Consider the following 23,107-nt stretch of genomic DNA (forward strand, 5'->3'; position numbering starts at 1 on the left):
AAATACAAATGAATGTGACAGTAATCCCTGTGGGCCAAACTCCCAGTGCCAAAATACACATGGAAGTTTGAGTGTGTCTGCAACGCTAGGTACGAATCAGTCAACGGAGCTTGTGCTGGTAAATATCTCTTTCATGTAAACTTCTCATTGGGATCCTATATGCTGGTAAAGTGGTCAGGGACGTGGTATGCCACTCGGATATCATGGGCTCGCGTCTCCCCCCGGGCGATAAAAATAAAATCTCTGGCTCTGTATCATGATCAGTTACTACTGCAGTGTGGGGTCTGCGGTGGGAGGTTGAAACCAACATATTCTTTGGAAGCTTGAATTTCGATTCAGTGGTCCCTTTGGTAGTGCTGTGTGAAATTCTCACAATGATAAAGGAGTAAGCTCTATTTCACTCAAACTTTCTCTACCAAAATTATGGCATTCATGGGGCATGCCTACCATCACCTGCAACAGTTGATCATGTTTATCTCAGGAGATCTTATCATTAGTGCTCCATCTCACTTACCATGAAGAATTATGCAGGACTGTTCAGTCCGGATTGATTCAGATAGGGGGTTAGTGTCATCAGTGCACCTCACGTCGTATATGGTAGGCATTGCTTAAGGGTCTTTGCAGAGTCACTTCGGCCCCTAGCTGTAACCCTTTTCATTCCTTTTATTCTACATTCTATTCCATTCCCTAATTCGGACGAAAAGTGTTTATTCATTAGGTATTTTATAAATGGCTACTGGTTTTTATTTGAAAAAAACCACAAGTTCTATAAAAAATAAACAAATAAAAGATAAAAAGATCAAATCATTTAACCACTGCTCTCTTATTCTCTTACATAACTGACCATTGTCTTTCCACCAGATCTCAATGAATGTGAATCGAGTCCTTGTGGTCCCAACGGCGTCTGCTCCAACAGCCCTGGAAGTTTCAGCTGCAACTGCAGTGCAGGATACGCTTTCAGTGGGGGATCTTGTGTGGGTAAGTCCGGAGCCTTATCAAGTCTGTGATTGTTCTGCTAAAGGTAAGAAGTTCAGTAATCTTATTATTCAGGGGTCCAAATTCACTGCTCCCTTGCGTGAATTTGTTTAGGTTTTCCTGCCTATTTTCAGTTTCTTCTTTCGACAGAGATGCACACACAAGTATATTTGCTGAAAAATGGGCAGTTTTATGTGCTTACAGAAGCAGAGATTGTAATGAAAAACAAAGGGAATAAAGCTCTAAATCTCACGAAAATAGTGTAGTGTGGCCGCAAGTGTGTTTGTGGAGTGAGCCTTAGGAACCATGTTGGAACCTGGCATATAGGATCTTGCTCTTCAACAGCCACTTTTTGATCAATCTGAAAACATGAGCAGTTTATCTGCTTACAGAAGCAGAGATTTACGATTTTCTCAAGATGTTACGGGTCCGTCCGTATCCCCTGACAAAATGTTTCTGTTTATTTGCGTTCCCTTTTATTCCCCCATATCTTTTTTAGTCGTTGCTTCGTTAAGCAGATACACTGCTCATTTTTTCATTGTTTTCCTTGGTTCAATAAAGATTTTATAAATCTGTGTGCTGATCTTGACTTTACATAATACTGTGAATTAGGACCCCTGAACTGTTGGATGACCGGAATTTCTCAGAAAACGAACCCATGTGCAAAGTAGGTGTCCTTATTATCGAAACCATCGCTAGATATGGATTCACTATTTCAGTCCTTTCTGTATCATCTTGATTCAGTCGCACTTCAAAAACAATGAAGGAACCATTCATATTCAATAGTTATTATTCTCTCTCTCTCGCCTCCATCGTCATCTTCTCTCTCTCCTCTGCTTCTCTCTCTCTCTCTGTGCACGTTTTATTTACATGCCATATCTGCATTTCAGACATCGATGAATGTTTGAGCAATCCATGTCCAAATGTCTCCGTGTGCACGAACACTCCTGGAAGTTAGCTGTGTCAGTGCCCTCCTGGTTACAACTTAACCTCAGGAGCTTGTGTTGGTGAGTTGGATACAAGTTACACAACTTTTTTCTCATTGGAGACGAGTCTGATGGCACGTGCTACACTGTGCTGGAACACGGCACTAACCATCATGTCTCCCCTTCCCGCCTGATCCCCTACCTACCTATCCCGGACCCAGCCGGGGCAGACAAACAAAAAAGATCCACTGGAATTATATTATTATAGAATAGATAGGTATATCTTTACAAGTCCATCTCATTTTCCAGACCTTTGTCTCCAATCCTATATCATATATACGCGATTGTCCCTCAGTTTTCGCTCTTACATTTAGACTCCTAGAAGAGGCGAAGAATTTATACCATTTTTCATCTCTTCCCTTTACTTGGCACAACCTAAATTTTAATATAATCAAGAAGAGGAGGGAACTCTCCATAAAATAACCCCTTTTGTCGTAGAGCTGGTTCTGTGTACATTCCTTCAAAGAATCACTACAGCTGATTAGTAAGAACCCGTTGCTGAGAATCATGTCTAGGAAATTATTATCATTATTATTATTATTACTATTATTATTTTCCAGATTATTTATTATTATTAGATTATTATTATTAGTTATTATTATTATTATTAATTGATTCCAGATGATGAATATTATTCATATGGAACAAGCCTACAGGAGCCATTGACTCAATATGCAAGTCTCTAAAGAATACTATGATGTTCATTTGAAGATGTTACTTTGGATAACAGGAAATTAATTAAGAGATCAGGTATTGCGAAAAGAGGGTAAATTAATAAATCAGGAAATAAGTCTGTAAAAATGTAAATAACTTAGCAATATATAAGATGGACTGTTTTAGGATAATTTTGGCTGTGGATACATACACCCCCCACCCCACACACACACATACTATCTATATATATATATATATATACATATATAAGCATATAGTAATTACTCATAAAATGTAAAGTTTATTTGGTGGTCCGTGTGCTTGTTGCATCAGGGACTGGACATAATAACTACCCTGGAAGAAATATCTCACAATGCCTTTTATTGATATTTTCAGATATCGATGATTGTGTTTCTGCCACTTGCCCTCAGCACAAATTTTGTAGTGATAAACTCCTGGGTTATGATTGTACTTTCTACGCTTGTGCTGGTGAGAATATCTTCACTGCAAATATATACTACTATATATTATATTATAATATCTATATAATCCTATTTTAAAAATTAATAATATATATATATATCTATATAATATATATATATACATATATATATTACCCTCGAGGGTTTTTGATTATAATATATTGCCAATAACCTATTGGAATGTGAAGAACAGTGCAGAAACAACGACCTGAGAGTAGCTGACAATGAGTTTCTATGGATGGCGTGAGGTAAAAAACTGACTTAGTTAGACAAGTCAATGTACGATAGTTTATTAACTCTTCTCAAAGTGCCTTTGTGAAACTGGGTGCGGCCTGTAAGTGAGGGCGCTAAAGAACTGTGCGTTCGTATGTGCGTGTGCGCCTCTTCTGTTGATAATGTAGGATACCCAAGTCTATGGGGGATTTTGATAGAGGCGTCTTCGAGAGAAAGGCAAGATGCCGTGGCGCTCTCCGGGAGTTTTTTATTAAGTGTGCTTTAAGTGTTCCGGCTGCATGGGTGAGTTGAAATACTTTAGCCAAGTTGAATTATTTTAGCCGAAGACTGGCTTGTTATCTACTTTTATAATGATATTCAATCTTTAATCTCTGATTGTTAAACTTGTGTGTGTACTTATGGGATGTGTTCTGTGTCTTTGAAACAGACGGTTCTGGCAAAGGGGGACAGGGAGTCCCAGATGGATAGAGACGATTGGTGTGACTATAACTGTTCAGACATTTTACCTGTTGGGTTTTTTTTGAGTTAGTCTGTAAGACTTGATTAATTCCTTATTTATTCATTGTTAATAAAGGTATCTTTTGTAATGCAACTCTCTCATTTTGACTACCTGAAAGAGGTGAAGAGATTGTCAGAGAGAGAGAGAGAGGGGTCGCTTAGAGAGAGAGAGAGACGAGAGAGAGAGAGAGAGAGAGGCTGTGTGTATTAGTTTGCCTTAACGCTCGAGCTACATGTTTACCAAATGAATAATGAGGGAATACCTCATTACATATATATACATATATATATATATATATAATATATAGATATATGTATATAAATATTTATCATATATTATATAATGGAAGAAAGCTATTCTGAAATATCAATGCAGAGAAAGAAGATACTTTTTTTTTTTATTACATTACAATCTCAATACGTAGGTGCAAAAAGGAAAGTATTCCCTGGCAAATTCAAATCTTAGATAATCATTCCACATTAAATATTAATATTATCGCTTCAGACATTCTGTACCCATTATCAGTCTAAATACATACATACACACACACACACACACACACACACACACATATATATATATATATATATATATATATATATGTATATATATATATATATATATATATATATATATATATATATAGATATATATATATATATATATATATATATATATTTTATTTGTACAGACATTCTTTACCCATTATCAGTCTAAATACATACATGCACACACACACACACACACACACACACACACACATATATATATATATATATATATATATATATATAGATATATATATATATATATATAGATATACATATATACATATATATATAATATATATATATATAGATATATATATATATATATATTTGTATATATGTATATACATAAATATATATATATATATATATATATATATATATAGATATATACAAATATACCCATATATAGATATATCCATATATATAGATATATATATATATATATGTGTGTGTGTATATATATATATTTGTATATATATATATATACTATATATATATCTATATATATTTGTATATATATATATATATATATATATATATATAGTATATATATATATATATATATATATATATATATTTTGTGTATATATATATTATATATATATATATATATATGTGTGTGTGTGTGTGTGTGTGTGTGTATGTATGTATTTAGACTGATAATGGGTACAGAATGTCTGAAGCCATAATATCAATATTTAATGTGGAATGATTATCTAAGATTTGAATTTGCCAGGGAATACTTTCCTTTTTGCACCTACCTATTGAGATTGTGATGTATTGAAAAAGAACGTATCTTCTTTCTCTGCATTGATGTTTCAGATAGCTTTCTTCCACCTGTCTTGGTCGAACACATTGTCCACCGACAACTGTTTGTCTCTCAGATTTTCTCTAATTGCATCCATTCACCTTTGCTTCGGTTTCCCTCTTGCTCTCCCACCCCCAGGCACCTTCATCTGCATTACTCTCCTCCCCATATTAATTAAGTCTCATCCCTTACTCTCATCCCATGGCCATACCACTGTAGTCAGTCTTCTTTCCAGGCTCTTCTTTGATAGTTTTACGACTTTAGTAGTTCCTCTTTTTCTTTCTTTCTTGATCCTGTCCATTGTTGTCACTCCACACATCCACCTGAGCATTTTTTCTCTACTGCACCCAATTTTTCTTGGATTCTCTTTACCAGCCATGTTTCTGCTCCCCACCAAAGCTGGTCTCACTACGGTCTTATATACTGTTCCTTTAACCTTCATGTTGATTCTGCTGTCGCGCAAGACACATGACATCTTTCTCTACATTTTCATCCATCTTGCAATTTGTGTGTTATTTCTACATCCAAATTTCCATCATCAGCTACTGTTGAACCAAGATATTCAAATGTTTCTACTCTGTTCAACCTTGTCCCGTCCATACTAATCTCAGAGTCTTGATCTTTATTAAAACTTACGTATTCAGTCTTCTTTCTGTCTATCTATCTATCTTGGACTTCTATCGGTCTCTATCCGCTTGGTTTAGTTGAATTTCAGTGTAATCTCCATCCAAGTCCCCCACCAAGCTGTCCAAGTATTTTACTCTTTGTTTATCTCTCGCTATCCTCCCCTCTACCCTTCCAGTTAGGCACAAATGCTCTATCTTCTTACTTCTTATTATATGTCCAATAAAATTAATTTGTCTCTTCCTTATTTCTTTTACAAGGGCTCTCTGTGTTCTAGTTCTTGCTAACACCTCCTCATTTGTCACTCTATCTGTCCATGATATTCTCAGCATTCTTCTATGAAACCACATCACTGCTGCATTCAACTTGGCTTACAATTCCCTGGTGATTGTCCAGCTCACTGATCCATACATGAGAGTGGACCACATATACGTTTTCAGAGCTCTTGTTCTTGTTTGAGTTCCAGTTCTGTTATTTGTTAAAAGATTTTTCATATTCTTAAGAGTTTTTAGCTATCAGATTCCTCCCCTCAATATCTTGTTTTGCTCTCACATCATGTGTTAGTAGATTGCCTAGGTAAATAAAACTGTTAGCTTTTTTTTTATACTTATGTTGTTTATCAATACATTACAATTTGCTCAATCTTTATTCTTTGATGTAACTACAAACTTCCGTTTTTCTTACATAATTTCCAGTCCCTCCCATTTTTTTCACTCTCCCTGTTAACTGTGTCTACTAATGATTACAGTTTTTCAGTTGTGTCCGCAGTGATTACTTCTCAGATGATCTCTCCATATATTGCAAATAGATCTGGTGATAACAAACATCCTTGGCGAACTCCTCTCTTTATTTCCACCCATTCTGATAAGTGTTGTCAATATTGACTGCTGCCATTTAACCCCAGTATAAGTTGGTAATGAGTCGGATGTCCTTGCTATCTACATTAATTCTTCGTAATATTTGTACCAATTCAGTGTGCCTCACTCCCTCACTCTATCAAATGCTTCTTTCTACTGATCTTTAATCCTCTGTCTTCCAGTAATTTCCTCCACTGCTCTAGTTTTTGACCACCCCCTAACCCCTCTGTTGGTGGTGCATAACATGATGTCTTCAGCAAAGAACATGCGCTACAGGTCAAAAAGCTATGGACTTGAAGCAGATCCCTGATGTTAACCACTTTTACTGGTATCCATTCAGTTAACCCAACACTGCTTCTAAACTGCATTTTTTTGCCTACCTTCATACCATTGATTTGGAACAGCCTCACATACTCCTCCAGTGTTCCCTTTACTCACGTACACCTCGAGACCTCTTGGCGTGGGACTCTATCATAAGCCTTTTCCAGGTCTCTGAAGACTATGTGCAGCACTCTCTGCCTTTCCCTTTGTTTTTCCATCACCTGTCGCATGGCAAACATTGCACCTGTCGTTCCTCTTCCTGTATACACATCTTTAAATAATGTATTCTTCATTTCGGGCAGCTTGTTACTAAAAATGCAAAAATGAATGCACGTTGAACATTTGGCATAAAGTATGTTTGCACATTTGTATTAGTTCCTCACATGTGAATAAATATCGTCAGTATAATAATTACACCAAATTTTCAGAGAAATGCCAATATGGCGCAATTTTCATAGAGGAACTTGGAAGTTGTTTTAAGCTCATTACTAGAGAGATGACCCTCGAGGACGCAATGCAACGTTGTGCAGGAGACTTCCTTAAAATACATTATGTAAACCGTGATGAAGAATTTCCAATATTGGCTTACTATTTCCTGTCTGGCATTTCGGGTAAGTAGTTTACAGTTGATTGGTGGAAAATGATGGAACATGCCTAGATAGATCATAGATTAATGAGGGTAGCTGTTTCAAATACATGGGAGCAATGAGACCCTATCAAGCTTCTCTTGCGTTGGAATTGAGTAAAAGACTAAGAATGGTTGCTCAAAGAATGCGTAGAATGAAAAACAAAGCTTGAAAATTAAATAGATTTAATCTGCAGAATATAACTTTAACTAGAGTGTTTGAACTCAGATAGCAGGATGAAGTTAGAAATGATAGCGAATGGAACAACCTGTCAATATGTTACCTTTGGAGTCGTACTTAATCAGTTTTAATATTATGGCAATATGAACATTTAGACTATGATAAAGTTGTCAATATTACGATACAACTGATAAAAACCGATAACTACTTGATAAAAAAAAAAAAAGAAGACTTTTTACGATTCCATATGCAACACAGAACCAACAATATTTTCTCAAATTGAGCCATACAGAAGAGAGCAGGCAGAAAGCTAGATAGTGTAAAATAGTAAGTATGTGAGTCATGAATTTCAAAAATAAAGCATCCCCGGCCACTAAACACTACCTATTTTAAAATTTGAGATAGTACAACGAAATGTAATGCCACCACACAACTAAAAGTACAAGGGCCTTCCAATGTTATCTTATATCTCACCGCTTTTGTCACTAATTGAAGCAAACATGATACAAAATAGCCATAAAATATCGTAAAATAAACTCAACCTAAATACTCACCAATATTTTCAAATTATTTAGAATGCTGACAACTCAGCACTTGAATCCACAACAGATTTCTGAAAAAAAAAAAATTACATTCTAAAGAGAATTTTTTCATTTTGGGAAACAATTCAGATGTTTTATACAAACAATCTAAACCTCTGAAGTGGAAAAAAGGAGTGATCTCAGGTGAATGGACTTATATTTTGGAGGGTTAGGTCTTCCCATGGGGGTCACTAGCTAGTGTCCTGCATCTGTGAGAACGAGATGAAGAAAGGAATGGCGCAAAGAAGTAGAGTACAGGTTACTGGGGCTCTGGGTAATAGCTCTGGAAGGCCTCTGGATCAACGATCTCCAAGTGTTCAAGGTTATTAATCGCCAAGGCCTTGGGGTCATCGTTTGCATGGGTTCAGGGTCAGCAACTACAGTCTCGAGCTCTATCTCATTAATCTTTGAGAGATGGATCGTCTTAGTATCGAGAGGTTCCACTGTTCCAGAAACTTTCCAGAGCTCCAGAAACCTTTGCTTCTCCTTATTCATCTGCGTTTGTAGCCTTGTCTCTAAGCAACTTCGTGCATTAGTAGAACTATTTCATATGACAGTTTGAAGCGCATCCTCCCAATTCGGAATATTGGGGTTGTATATTTAGATATGTTTAATTAGAATAAATTTTGAATCGATGGTAGCAACATTTACAAATACAAATAGAATATAGATGACCAAAGAAATGTGCTCAGAGCTTGGAACATGGGTGAACCAACTATAATACTATTCTTTTTTAAATGTTCTAGGAGGTTGTTCAGTTGCATTTTTACCAATTTGTTTGTAATTCTTATTTTAATAACAATGTACTTTGATAACCATAATAGTAGTAGTGCTAGTAGTTTACATTTCTGATAAAAATAGGAATTATTTATAATAAAGATTTCAGTTCCCAAATGCAATCATGTTCATAGGTACTTTTACAAAGCTAGTAGATTATATAAACGTTATTATTATTATTATTATTATTATTATTATTATTATTATTATTATTATTATTATTATTGTTGTTGTTGTTGTTGTTGTTGTTGTTGTTGTTGTTGATATTCAAGTTACCAAAGATTATGGTGTTCGTTTGAAAGATACAGAAGACAACAGAAAATACAGATAGAAGTGATCAGTTATTAGAAAGGAAAAAAGATGAATTAATAAATAAGTAGATAAAAATAGAAATTATTTAGTAAAATCCAAGGTAAATTGTTTTAGGGCTATAATGTACTGTATCTTCGCTTGAACCTTTGAGCCTTATAATTTAGAAGCAAACTGAGAAAAGCCATGAACGAAATAAACCTTAATCTGTTAGGTAATATAGGAAACATCCATGTAATTGTTAACCTCGTGCCATTATTATGAAAGCGCTTCTTTAATCGACTAGCTATGTAAAAATATCCATGACCTTGATTGCAACTGGACCTCAAACCTTTCACTTGAAATAAAAAAACAATAGAACTCATACATGAACTAAAGAAACACATTCCAAGCCTGTAATTCTCAACAGTGGGGTTACTTAGCCTATCAGGACTTTATCTGATGGGGGTCCTCAGATAAAACACAATAAAAGTAACACATTATCTAAGGAAATACATTTCAAATTATCCATAATTCTCAACAATGGGGTTACTTAGCCTATTAGGTCATGACCTGTCTCATGGAAAGGGTTTTTTTTCAGATTGGGCCTGGGTTGCACGTGGCAGAGCCTACAGTGGCTCTATTAGCGGTTCCTGCCTTGGTATGAGATCGACCCCTACGTTGCCTGAGGCTAAGAGTCTGCCCTGTGATTCCAAGCTCAAATATGCTGTTTGTGTTGCAAAGAAATACTATTAGTTTGAGCAATTGCCAAGGTGTTCCAAAGTTGTAAAACAAATTATTTTCTGCAAAAAAATATATCTGACCAATCTTCAAGGTTATTTTGAAATTGTAAACAATTTATCTGCAAGGGACATTTAGTTTTGAGCAATCTCCAACGTGTATTCAAAGTTGAAGAAATAAAGTTTTGTTTTATCATCAAGTGAACTTTAGATTTGACCAACCAATCTTCAAGTGTTTTTAAAGTTGTATAAATAAAATTTGATCTGAAATTACTATTATTATTGTTGTCATGGCTGTCCATCACAATCATCCTATTCAACAGTATGATTTTGATAGTGTGGGGTTATGGGTTCCATCCTGCCTCCTTAGGAGTCCATCACTTTTCTTAATTTGTTAGCTGGAGCTATTTTAACATCTAGTTGGATATCCCATATCCTTCTTATTTATATTTTCAGTTCTTGATACTTATCAGTATTTGCTATTTCTTTCTTATCTACTCGTGTCCCATGGTATTACGACATCGACGAGTGATTCTTTGTCAATCAACATCATGTCTGGTCTACTGGCACCTATCACCCTATCTGTTCTGATACCATAGTCCCAGAGGATCTTTGCCTGATTGTTTTCTATCTCTCCCCCAAGTTGATGCTTCTAACCACTTGTCAGTCCAAAGTAGCCGATGTTTCTTGCTCAGGCTCCAGTGGAGGGCTTTTGCTACTGTTTCATTGACTCTTTTTATACTGATTCTGTGCAAGTGCTGGACATTAACTTGCTATGTGGTTTATGGTCTCGTTTTTCATATTGCACTTCCTGCATATGGGTGAGATGTTATTTCCATCTATCAATCTTTGAACATATCTGGTTCTTAGGGCCTGATCTTGTAGCCACTGTTGGCATTCCTTCTGTTTTCTTCTTGAGTTCTCCCCTTTTTGTATGTTGACCAAGGACCATTTTTCTATTCCAAACTTCATTATGATGTCCCCAGATACCATCCTTACAGTTTGTATTAGAGTATCTATTTCCTTGATACTCTTACCATACATCTTGATGTATGGTAAGATGGTTAATTCTGTTGCCTCCTTTCTTAAGTTGGTTCCCAGCATCCATCTTCTGCAGTACTTTTTTTTCATGGGAATCATGGCTAATATGAAGAGTAGTGGTGACAGTGAGTCGCCCTGGAGGATCCTTCTCCTGATGTTAACCTTTGGTAGTCTTATTTCAGAGCTAATAAGTATTGTGTTCCAGTTGTGCATTATTTTTTAAGGAAGTTGGTGGTGTTTTCCTCTGCCCCATATATTTTCAGGCATTCTATTAGCCACATGTGTGGTATCCTGTTGAAGGCTTTCGTGTAGTCAATCCTTGCCATGCTTAGGTTGGTTTTCCTTTTCAGGTTCTTCATTTTCATTTTGACTGTCAGGAGCAAGTCTTTTGTGCCCTTGCACTTCCTTCTGCACCCTTTCTGTTGGTAGGGGATGGTGTTTGTATCCTCTAGGTAGTTGTTTAGCCTTTCCCTGATTGAAGTTTTTGAGCCGGTATCCATGAACCTCATCGGGACCTGCAGCTTTCCAGTTGGGAATTTTTTTTAGTTGGTGTCTGATTGTATCTGTTATGATCTCAGCGAATCTTTGTTTTATTCTCCCCATCTCTTCTCCCTTGACTTCCTGGAGCCATGTTGCATGTTTGTTGTGTGATACCGAATTGCTCCATATGTTTTTCCAGATTCTCTTACTCGTTTCAGTTTCAGGAATTTCCTGGTGGCTGTCTTCCCCTCTTAGTTGGCTGCATAGTCTTTTCTGGTTTGTTATGAATGGTTTGTTCTATTGGTATCCTTTATTACTGTTCATGTACCATTGGATCTGATGTGTTTTGACTTTAAGCCTCTGTTTTATATCTTCTATTGTGTTGTTTAGTCCCTTCTCCTGTACTTTGTATTTCTCGTTCAATTCCTCCCTTGTTTTCTTGCTTCTTAGCCTCTTTTCTGCCAACTGGAATACAATACTTATTAGCTCTGAAATAAGAATACCAAAGGTTAACATCAGGAGAAGGATCCTCCAGGGCGACTCACTGTCCCCACTACTCAAATCAGATCTCATCACCATGACTTGTTTTTCCAGGAGCCTTTTCCAATGCAGTTGCTGTTTTGGTTTCTGTTGGGTTGGTTGTGATGGTGGTGTTTTTGTATCCTCATGAGTTCTGCTACCCGTCATGCTCCTTACTTGGTCAGCCAGCCTCTGTTCTGTTTGATGAGTGTTATTTCTCTCATTCCAGATGTTGACCAATCTTCTTCTGTATCCTATTTCCATCAGGTTGCTTCTGATGTAGCATCTCCATATTTTCTTATTCTCTTCTCTTGTCCATTCCTTCTTCTGGTTGTCTCTGTAGCCCCAGTCTCTGGTTGCTGGTTACTGTCGCTGTGGTGGTCAGTTGATAGATGACGACCTCCAAGTACCTGACGTCTTCCCCTTCAATTGGGCTGTATACCTGGCTGCTGGACGAAACTCCTCTGTTGCCAGAGGATCAATTTACGTCGTTGTCATTTAATCTTTCATTACTGTCCATCATTGCTGAATTTTGCTATTTAACCCATAGCTGGACCCTACTCCATCTGGTATAGGTACTCACTTACAGCTGAGTAGATTGAGGAAATTGTGGTAATGATCCTCTCCCAAGGAATCAGCTCTGAGGAGAGCAGTCACCCATCCAATGACTGCCAGGCCCGATGTTGCTTAACCAGTCCATTGATGACCTAAAACACTCTGCCACGGCGCTACTACTACTACTAATATTATTATTAACATTATTATTATTTTTTTTTTTTTTTTTTTTTTTTTTTTTTTTTTTTGCTCTATCACAGTCCTCCAATTCGACTGGGTGGTATTTATAGTGTGGGGTTCTGGGTTGCATCCTGCCTCCTTAGGAGTCCATCCCTTTTCTTAGTATGTGCGCCGTTTCTAGGATCACACTCTTCTGCATGAATCCTGGAGTACTCTAGCTTCAGCCTCTAGTTTTCTAGATTCCTTTTCAGGGATCTTGGGATCGTGCCTAGTGCTCCTATGATTATGGGTACTATTTCCACCGGCATATCCCATATCCTTCTTATTTCTATTTTCAGATCTTGATACTTATTCATTTTTTCCCTCTCTTTCTCTTCAACTCTGGTGTCCCATGGTATTGCGACATCAATGAGTGATACTTTCTTCTTGACTTTGTCAATCAACGTCACGTCTGGTCTATTTGCACGTATCACCCTATCTTTCAGATACCATAGTCCCAGAGGATCTTTGCCTGATCGTTTTCTATCACTCCTTCAGGTTGGTGCTCGTACCATTTAAAACTGCAAGGTAGCTGATGTTTCTTGCACAGGCTCCAGTGGAGGGCTTTTGCCACTGAATCATGCCTCTTTTTGTACTGGTTCTGTGCAAGTGCCGGGCATTTGCTTGCTATGTGGTTTATGGTTTCATTTTTCGTATTGCACTTCCTACAATTATGGGAGAGATGTTATTTCCGTCTATCGTTCGTTGAACATATCTGGTTCTTAGGGCTGATCTTGTGCCGCTGTTATCATTCCTTCAGTTTCTTCTTTAGCTCTCCCATCTGTAGCCGATTGCCATGTGTCACCACTGGCTAGCTCTTTAGTCTGTCTCATGTATTGTCCGTACATTGGTTTGTTGTGCCAGTCCTCTGTTCTGTTTGTCATTCTCCTGTCTCTGTATTTTCTGGTCTTCGTCTACTTTTATCAGTCCTTCTTCCCATGCCCACTCTTTAGCCACTCGTCTTCACTGGTTTTCAGATTTTGCCCTAGTGCTCTGTCCTCGATGTTGAACACAGTCCTCTATACTTAGTAGTCCTTTCCCTCCTTCCTTTCGCGTTATGTATAGTCTGTCCATATTTGCTCTTAGATGTAGTGCTTTGAGTATTGTCATATGTTTCCTGGTTTTCTGATCGATGCTGCGGAGTTCTGCCTTCGTCCATTCCACTATTCCTGCGCTGTATCTGATTACTGGCACTGCCCCATGTGTTTTATGGCTTTTATCATATTTCCGGCGTTGAGTTTTGATTGAGTATCGCCTTGAGTCTCTGCATATATTCTTTCCTGATTGTGTCCCTCATCTCTTGGTGTTTTATATCCCCTCCTTCCATTATTCCCAGGTATTTGTATCGCGTCTCATCTACATGTTTGATGTTGCTCCCATCTGGTAGCTTTATCCTTCAGTTCTCGTTACTTTGCCTTTTTGTATGTTGACTAAGGCGCATTCCTTTATTCCAAACTCCATCCTGATGTCCCCAGATACAATCCTTACAGTCTGGATTAGGGTATCTATTTCCTTGATGCTCTTACCATACAGCTTGATGTCGTCCATGAACATCAGATGGTTAATTCTGTTGCTCTTTTTCTTGAGTTGGTACCCGGCATCCATCTTCTGTAGTACTTTTTGTCATGGGAATCATTATTATTATTATTTTATTATATTTTTTATTATTATTATTTCGGAAGGAGACCCTCTCGTAGACAAGTTTTGTTAAAAATGGTTGCTGCTTCAGCACTATTAATCTTGTAGAGAGTCTTCTCTATTTTTTTTAAGACAGCTTTTTCTCTGTTGCTTAGACTGGCAAACAACGCACCAAAGGGCATGGTAAAATTTGGTTGAGTCATTTTGGTGTTTATTATTGCTTGTACAATTCTCTCTCTCTCTCTCTCTCTCTCTCTCTCTCTCTCTCTCTCTCTCTCTCTCTCTCCAATGCGACGTTTTGTCTAATATACACGACATTTTCCAGTGATGACTACTGACTGAATTCCAGTGGTCGGGGGTCCACTTGGAATTCATTCCTCAGCAGTCATCATTGGAAAATGTCCTGTAGATCTGGATGAAACGTCTCATTGGAGAGACAGAGACAGAGAGAGAGAGAGAGATGAGGAGAGAAGAGAGAGGGGGCCGAGAGAGAGAGAGAGAGAATTGTATAAGCAAAAATAAACATCAAAATGACTCAACCAAATTTTACCATGCCCTTGGTGTGTGCTAGCCAATCTAAGCAACCAGAAAAAAGCTGTCTTAAAAAATAGAGAAGACTCTTTACAAGTTAATTAGTGCTGAAGCAGCAAACATTTTTTAGCAAAAATTATTATTATTATTATTATTATTTTTTTTTTTTTTTTTTGCTCTATCACAGTCCTCCAATTCGACTGGGTGGTATTTATAGTGTGGGGTTGGGCCGGGGTTGCATCCTGCCTCCTTAGGAGTCCATCACTTTTCTTACTATGTATGCCGTTTCTAGGATCACAACTCTTCTGCATGAGTCCTGGATCTAACTTCAGGCCTCTAGTTTTTCTAGATCCCTTTTACCAGGGATCTGGGAATCGTTGCCTAGTGCTCCTATGATATGGGTACGATTTCCACTGGCATATCCCATATCCTTCTTATTTCTAATTTCAGATCTTGATACTTATTCATTTTTTCCCTCTCTTTCTTTTCTTCAACTCTGGTGTCCCATGGTATTGCGACATCAATGAGTGATACTTTCTTCTTGACTTTTTCAATCAACGTCACGTCTGGTCTGTTTGCACATATCACCCTATCCGTTGCTGATACCATAGTCCAGAGGATCTTTGCCTGATCGTTTTCTATCACTCCCTCAGGTTGGTGCTCTTACCACTTATTACTGCAAGGTAGCTGATGTTTCTTGCACAGGCTCCAGTGGAAGGCTTTTGCCACTGAATCATGCCTCTTTTTGTACTGGTTCTGTGCAAGTGCCGGGCATTCACTTGATATGTGGTTTATGGTTTCATTTTTCGTATTGCACTTCCTACATATGGGAGAGATGTTATTTCCGTCTATCGTTCGTTGAACATATCTGGTTCTTAGGGCCTGATCTTGTGCCGCTGTTATCATTCCTTCAGTTTCCTTCTTTAGCTCTCCCCTCTGTAGCCATTGCCAATTGTCTTCGCTGGCTAGTTCTTTAGTCTGTGTCATGTATTTGTCCGTGCATTGGTTTGTTGTGCCAGTACTCTGTTCTGTCTGTCTTTCTCCTCTCTCTGTATATTTCTGGGTCTTCGTCTACTTTTTATTAGTCCTTCTTCCCATGCACTCTAGCCAACTCGTCTTCACTTGTGTTTTCAGATATTGCCCCAGTGCTCTGTTCTCGATGTTGACGCAGTCCTCTATACTTAGTAGTCCTTTCCCTCCTTCCTTTCGTGTTATGTATAGTCTGTCCGTATTTGCTCTTGGGTGTAGTGCTTTGTGTATTGTCATATGTTTCCTGGTTTTCTGATCTATGTTGCGGAGTTCTGCCTTCGTCCATTCCACTATTCCTGCGCTGTATCTGATTACTGGCACTGCCCATGTGTTTATGGCTTTTATCATATTTCCGGCATTGAGTTTTGACTTGAGTATCGCCTTGAGTCTCTGCATATATTCTTTCCTGATAGTGTGATTTCATCTCTTGATGTTTTATTTTAATCCCCTCCTTCCATTATTCCCAGGTATTTGTATCCTGTCTCATCTATGTGTTTGATGTTGCTCCCATCTGGTAGCTTTATGCCTACAGTTCTCGTTACTTTGCCTTTTTGTATGTTGACTAAGGCGCATTTTTCTATTCCAAACTCCATCCTGATGTCCCTAGATACAATCCTTACAGTCTGGATAAGCGTATCTATTTCCTTGATGCTCTTACCATACAGCTTGATGTCGTCCATGAACATCAGATGGTTGATTCTGTTGCCTCTTTTCTTGAGTTGGTACCCGGCATCCATCTTCTGTAGTACTTTTGTCATGGGAATCATGGCTACTACGAAGAGTAGTGGGGGGATAGTGAGTCGCCCTGGAAGATCCCTCTCCTGATATTAACCTCTGCTAGTCTTATTCCAGAGCTTGTAAGTATGTATTCCAGATGCGCATTGTATTTTTTGAGGAAGCTGATGGTGTTTTCCTCTGCCCCATATATTTTCAGGCATTCTATTAGCCATATGTGTGGTATCATGTCGAAGGCTTTCTTATAGTCTATCCATGCCATGCTTAGGTTGGTTTTCCTTCTCCTACTGTTTTTCATTACCATTTTGTCTATCAGGAGCTGGTCTTTTGTGCCCTTACAGTTCCTTTTGCAGCTTTTCTGTTGGTGGGGATGGTGTTTGTCTCCTCTAGGTAGTTGTATAGCCATTTCACTGATGATATCTGTTAGTAACTTCCACATTATTGTAGGCAGGTGATAGGCCTGTAGTTACTGGCTATATTTCCCTTACTCTTGTCTTTTTGTACTAAGGATGTTTTTCCTGTGGTCATCCATTTGGGTGCTTGGTGATTTGAGATAAAAATGCTGGAGTTGTTCTGCTATTCGTGGGTGTAGGGCCTTGAAGTTTTTGAGCCAGTATCTATGGACTTCATCGGGACCTGGGCTTTCCAGTTTGCATTTTTCTTTAGTTGGTGTCTGACTGTGTCTGTCGTGATCTCTGTGAATCTTTGTTTTATTCTCCCCTGTTTCTTTTTCTTGACTTCCTGGAGCCATGTTGCATGTTTGTTGTGTGATACCGGATTGCTCCATATGTTTTCCCAGAGTCTCTTACTTGGTTCGGCTTCAGGAATTTCTGGGTGTTGTCTTCCCCTCTTAGTTGGCTGTTATAGTCTTTTCTGGTTGGTTTCCGAAGAGTTTGTTCTGTTGGTATCCCTTATTCCTATTCATGTACCGTTGGATCTTATGTGCTTTGGCCTTAAGCCTCTGTTTTTACATCTTCTATTGTGTTGTTTAGTCACCTCTACTTGTACGTTGTATTTCTCGTTCATTTCCTCCTTGTTTTCTTGCTTCTTAGCCTTTTTTCTGCCCATCTCTTTCAGTTTATTCAAGTCAGATCTCATCACCATGATTTGCTTTTCCAGGCGCCTTTTCCAAGGAGGTTGCTGTTTTGGTTTCTGTTGGGTTGTTGGCCCGTGCTGGGGTGTTGGTGTTCGAATCCCCATCAGTTCTACTACTAATCTTGAATACTGCATATGTCAAGTTATTTGTTTCTGTGATACTGGTGGTGTGTATTATGCCCATTATTTCATTGACCTCACTTGTTTTCTCCCTTAATTTCTTGGTGTTGTAGGCTTTCATGGAGGGGATCTTTGTTCTCTCTGTATCTGGCTCCATCCATTGCTAATCTTTTCTACCCATTCCGTCCTCTCTGTTACTTCGTCGGTGTATTTGCTTCGTGTGTCGTTGTTTGATACCTCATCCTCCCTGTCGTCTCCTGTGGCATCGTCTCTCAGTTCGTCTTCGTGTAATTCGTTGTCGTGTGACATTTCCCTTTCCAGTTCTTCTCTTTCTGTTGGGGAGAGCCAGTTCTTTTCTTTATGTTCCTTACTTGGTCTGCCAGCCTCTGCTCTGTTTGGGGGGTGTTATTCCTCTCATTCTAGATGTTGACCAACCTTCTTCTATATCCTCTCTACGTCGGGTTGCTTCTGATGTAGCATCTCCATATTTCCTTATTTTCTTCTCTTGTCCATTTCTTCCTTTGGTTTGCTTCTGTAGCTCCAATCTCAGGCTGTTGGTTACTGTCGTTGTGGTGGTCAGTTGCTGGATGACGACCTCCAAGTACCTGACCGTCTTCCCCTTCAATTGGGTTGAATACCTGGCTGCCGGACGAAGCTTCTCTGTTGCCAGAGGTTCCATTTACGTCGTTGTCGTTTATTCCTTCATTTCTTAATATCATTGCTGAGTTTTGCTATTTAACCCATAGATGGACTCTACTCCATCAGGGATAGGTACTCATTTACAGCTGAGTAGACTGAGGAAATTATGGTAAAGTTCCTTTCCCAAGGAACCAACGCCGAGGAGAGCGGTCACCCATCCAACGACTGACCAGCCCCAATGTTGCTTAACCTGTCGATTGACGACCTAACCCACTCTGCCACGGCGCCACATATTATTATTTTATTATTATTATTATTATTATTATTATATTATTATTATATATTATTATTACTCGAGTGTTGACAAAAATACTATGTCAATACTTACAAGTAAACAAGTTATACTCATTAATCTTGTGGGTTTCTTTCTCCATCTTCAGAGGAAATCTGAAAGAAATTTTTGTTTAGCTCATTATTATTATTATTATTATTATTATTATTATTATTATTATTATTATTATTATTCAGAAGATGAAAGCCATTTATATTTAACAAGCCCACCAAAGGGGCCACTAACAAGAAATTCAAGCTTTCAAAGAATATAAAGGTGTTCATCAGGAAGAAATAAGAGGAGGTAAAGGGAAATACAGAGAGAAGAGACCCCACTTATTTGAATACAGAGAGAAGAAACCCCCCCCCCCCCCCCCCACTTATTTAAATATGCAGAGAGAAGAGACTCCCCCCCACTTATTCATATAGGAGAGAGAAACCCCCACACTTATTTAAATACAGAGGGGAGAAGAGACCCCCCACTTATTTAAATGTGCAGAGAGAAGAGACCTCCCCCACTTATTCATATACGGAGAGAAGAAACCCCCAACTTATTTAAATGTGCGAGAGAAGAGACTCCCCCACTTATTCATATACGGAGAGAAGAAACAAACCCCCACTTTTTAAAACTACAGAGAGAAGAGACCCCCCACTTATTTAAATATACAGAGAGAAGAGACTCCCCTACTTATTCAAATACAGAGAGAAGAGACCACCCCCACTTATTTAAATACAGAGAGGAAGAGACCCCCCCCCACCTTATTTATATACTACAGAGAGAAGAGACTCCCCTACTTAGTTCACTTACAGCAGAGAAGAGACCCCCCACTTATTTTAAATATCAGAGAGAAGAGACCCCCCACTTATTTAATATACAGAGAGAAGAGACTCCCCTACTTATTAAATACAGAGAGAAGAGCCCCCCCCCCACATTACTTATTTAAATACAGAGAGAAGAGACCCCCCCCCTACTTATTATCTATATACAGAGAGAAAACCCCCCAATTGAGAAACTCCACCCCCACTTATTAAATACAGAGAGAAGACCCCCACTTATTTAAATACAGAGAGAAGAGAACATTTATTTACTTTTTAATATACGAGAGAAGAGACTCCCCTACTTATTTGAATACAGAGAGAAGAGACCCCCACTTATTTAAAATACAGAGAGAAGAGACTCAACTTCTTATTTAAATACAGAGAGAAGAGACTCTCCCACTTATTTAAATATAGATAGAAGAGACAAATCACTCCCACTTTTTTTAAATACAGGAGAGAAGAGACTCTCCCACTTGTTTAAATACATAGAGAAGAGACTCTCCCAACCCCCTTGTTTAAATACAGAGAGAAGAGACTCTCCCACCGTTTTAAAATACAGAGAGAAGAGACTTCTCCCACTTGTTTAAATACAGAGAGAAGAGACTCACCCACTTTTTTAAATAACAGAGAGAAGAGACTCTCCACTTGTTTAAATACAGAGAGAAGAGACTCTCCCCCACTTGGTTTAAATACAGAGAGAAGAGACTCACACTTTTTTTTAAATACAGAGAGAAGAGACTCCCCCACTTATTTAAATACAGAGAGAAGAGTCGCCCACTTTTTTTAAATACAGAGAGAAGAGACTCCATTTTAATTTAAAATCAGAGAGAACCCAAGATCACCCCACTTTTTTAAATACAGAGAGAGACTCCCCTTCTTATTCAATTACAGAGAAGAGACTCGCCCACTTTTTTAAATACAGAGAGAAGAGACTCCCCTTCTTTATTTAAATCCGAGAGATAGACTCACACCACTTTTTTTAATACCGAAGAGAGGAACTCCCCTTCTTTTCATATTAAAGAGAGAAGAGAACCCTCCGCCCACTTTTTTACCATACAGAGAGGAAGAGACCCTTCCGCGCACACCCTTAAAAAAAATTAAAAAAGAAACGAATAAAATAATTAATTGGTAAATAGATGACACTGATTCTTCTGATGATGTTCCTGAAAATGGCTCCATTCTAGACTGGGATGAGCATTCTTGTCCTTACCAAATATTATTGAATTCATCTTATAATCGTCCCTTCCAAGGCCCCTAGCCGCAACCCCTTTCATTCCTTTTACTGCACCTCCGTTCATATTCTCATCCTTCTTGCTATCCACCCTCTCCTAACAAATATTTCATAGTACAACGGCTTTTGGGTTTTTCTTATGTTAAACCTTTCAAAACTTCTTACTGTCATTTTCAACGCTGAACGATGACTTCATATGTCCCAGCGCTTGGCCTGTCCTATTTATTCTGTTCTAATAATATGTCGAAAATGTTATTCCAAAAGCAAATTAAAGGCTGTCACTCAGAAAGGTTTTTTAAGAGTTGTTAAACTACACAGCTATATCAGTTTTACAGGAGAATTCTGATCTTGTAAAGCACTTTACGGTCATGAATGTTGAATACGTAGGCGCTTCAGTGGTGTGGTCGGTATGGTGTTGGCGTGGCACCTCGGTGGCAGCGAGTTCGATTCTCGGGCATTCCATTGAGAGGTTAGAGATGTATATTGCTGGTGATAGAAGTTCATCACTCTCGACGTGGTTCGGAAGTCACGTCAAGCCGTTGGTCCCGTTGCTGAATGACCACTGGTTCCATGCAACGAAAAAACACCATACAAACAAACAAACAATACGTGGTCATACTTCTAGATCAAATAAATGTGTTTTTAAGAACCGACATTAGATAACATCTCATTACTTTGCATGGGTCAGCTTCATTGTTGATGTGGTTGCATTTCTTGCAGTGTTTTGTTAGTAAGGAAATACTCATAGGAGCGTGAGTCTTGAAATGAAAAAGAAAAAAAATTCAGTTTGTATGGGTGGACTATTTAGAAATATATGTACCCCATACATTTTTATTATTCATGATTTTTTCTTGAGGCCCTACAAACATTATCAACAACTTAAATTTCATTGCCTACTTTATGGGACTGATGGAAATATCTTTAGTTGAATATGCAGTTGAATTTCATATGTTTTTCAGGCTGGCTTTTGTTCTTAAACATCTTGCACATGTTATGGGAATCATATATATATATATATATATATATATATATATATATATAATATATATATATATATATCAAAACCATTTTGATATATATATATATATATCAAAATGGTTTTGATATATATATATATATATATATATATAATATATATATATATATATATATATATATCAAAACCATTTTCTTGGTTTCATTTTTATGCCTGGAGGACTACAAGTAATTTCAACATCTGTACACATGAAAGCCAGAATTAACGTGCCTTAGAAAATGCCAGTTAAAGGCATTTCTGTTGGCGAAATTCTTATGCAATGAGTTGAATCAGTGGGGTAGTCGTCGAACACCGTACCGTATGTAAAAATTCCTCCAGAATTTCAATTTATTTTGATGTTGGGTTTGTAGTTCGATTCTTAAGTGAATTTAAATACTTTTTTTCTCTCTGCAGAAGTTTCAAGACGTCCTGCAGTTAAACGCCTGTAGTACTAGAAGAACATACGATGGCTCTCCTGCTGTGAGCAGTTGTATAATCAATAGATGGCTCTGCGGTATACTTGTGTTTTGCAGCCCTTGCTACCCCTTGGCCTAGACTGGGGTGAAAAGGGATGGAACAACCTCAGCTCGTTTAGTAGGAAACAAAAGTTATGCCAGGAGTTTTTTTAACAGCTTCACGGAGTGATTATCGCAGCCGTATCAGTTATCTCGGTGACGTCAGCTGGCACTCAGCGTCTCCATAGACGACGGGTCCTACAGTCAGAAATTCCTAACGAACAACACTGCATCAACCTGGTAAGTCCTTCTATCAATTTTGGTGACGTAGGTTGTGACGCCACTGTCCAGTGACTCGTCTATATGCATGATATCACCGTCTCCTATTGGCTCAGGAGAACCGTGATTTCCTGGCTATGTTCTAGTGCACCATTATTAGATGCATCTCGGTCCTCCCTTCTGTTTTCAGTCAC

The 23,107-nt window shown here is 38.1% G+C and overlaps 1 long non-coding RNA gene across 1 annotated transcript in view; it reads left to right on the forward strand.

The window, feature by feature from the left end:
• The first annotated feature begins 860 nt into the window (after window positions 1-860).
• The window catches only part of LOC135199896 (uncharacterized), a 37,356-nt gene continuing 15,109 nt past the window's right edge, over window positions 861-23,107 (forward strand). Inside the window, exons 1-3 of the long non-coding RNA XR_010311152.1 lie at window positions 861-978; window positions 1,866-1,982; window positions 3,012-3,104. This is a non-coding gene — a long non-coding RNA (uncharacterized LOC135199896). The remainder of the gene's footprint in view (window positions 979-1,865; window positions 1,983-3,011; window positions 3,105-23,107) is intronic.

Source organism: Macrobrachium nipponense, chromosome 26, assembly GCF_015104395.2.
Source record: "Macrobrachium nipponense isolate FS-2020 chromosome 26, ASM1510439v2, whole genome shotgun sequence".
NCBI classification, from domain to species: domain Eukaryota; kingdom Metazoa; phylum Arthropoda; class Malacostraca; order Decapoda; family Palaemonidae; genus Macrobrachium; species Macrobrachium nipponense.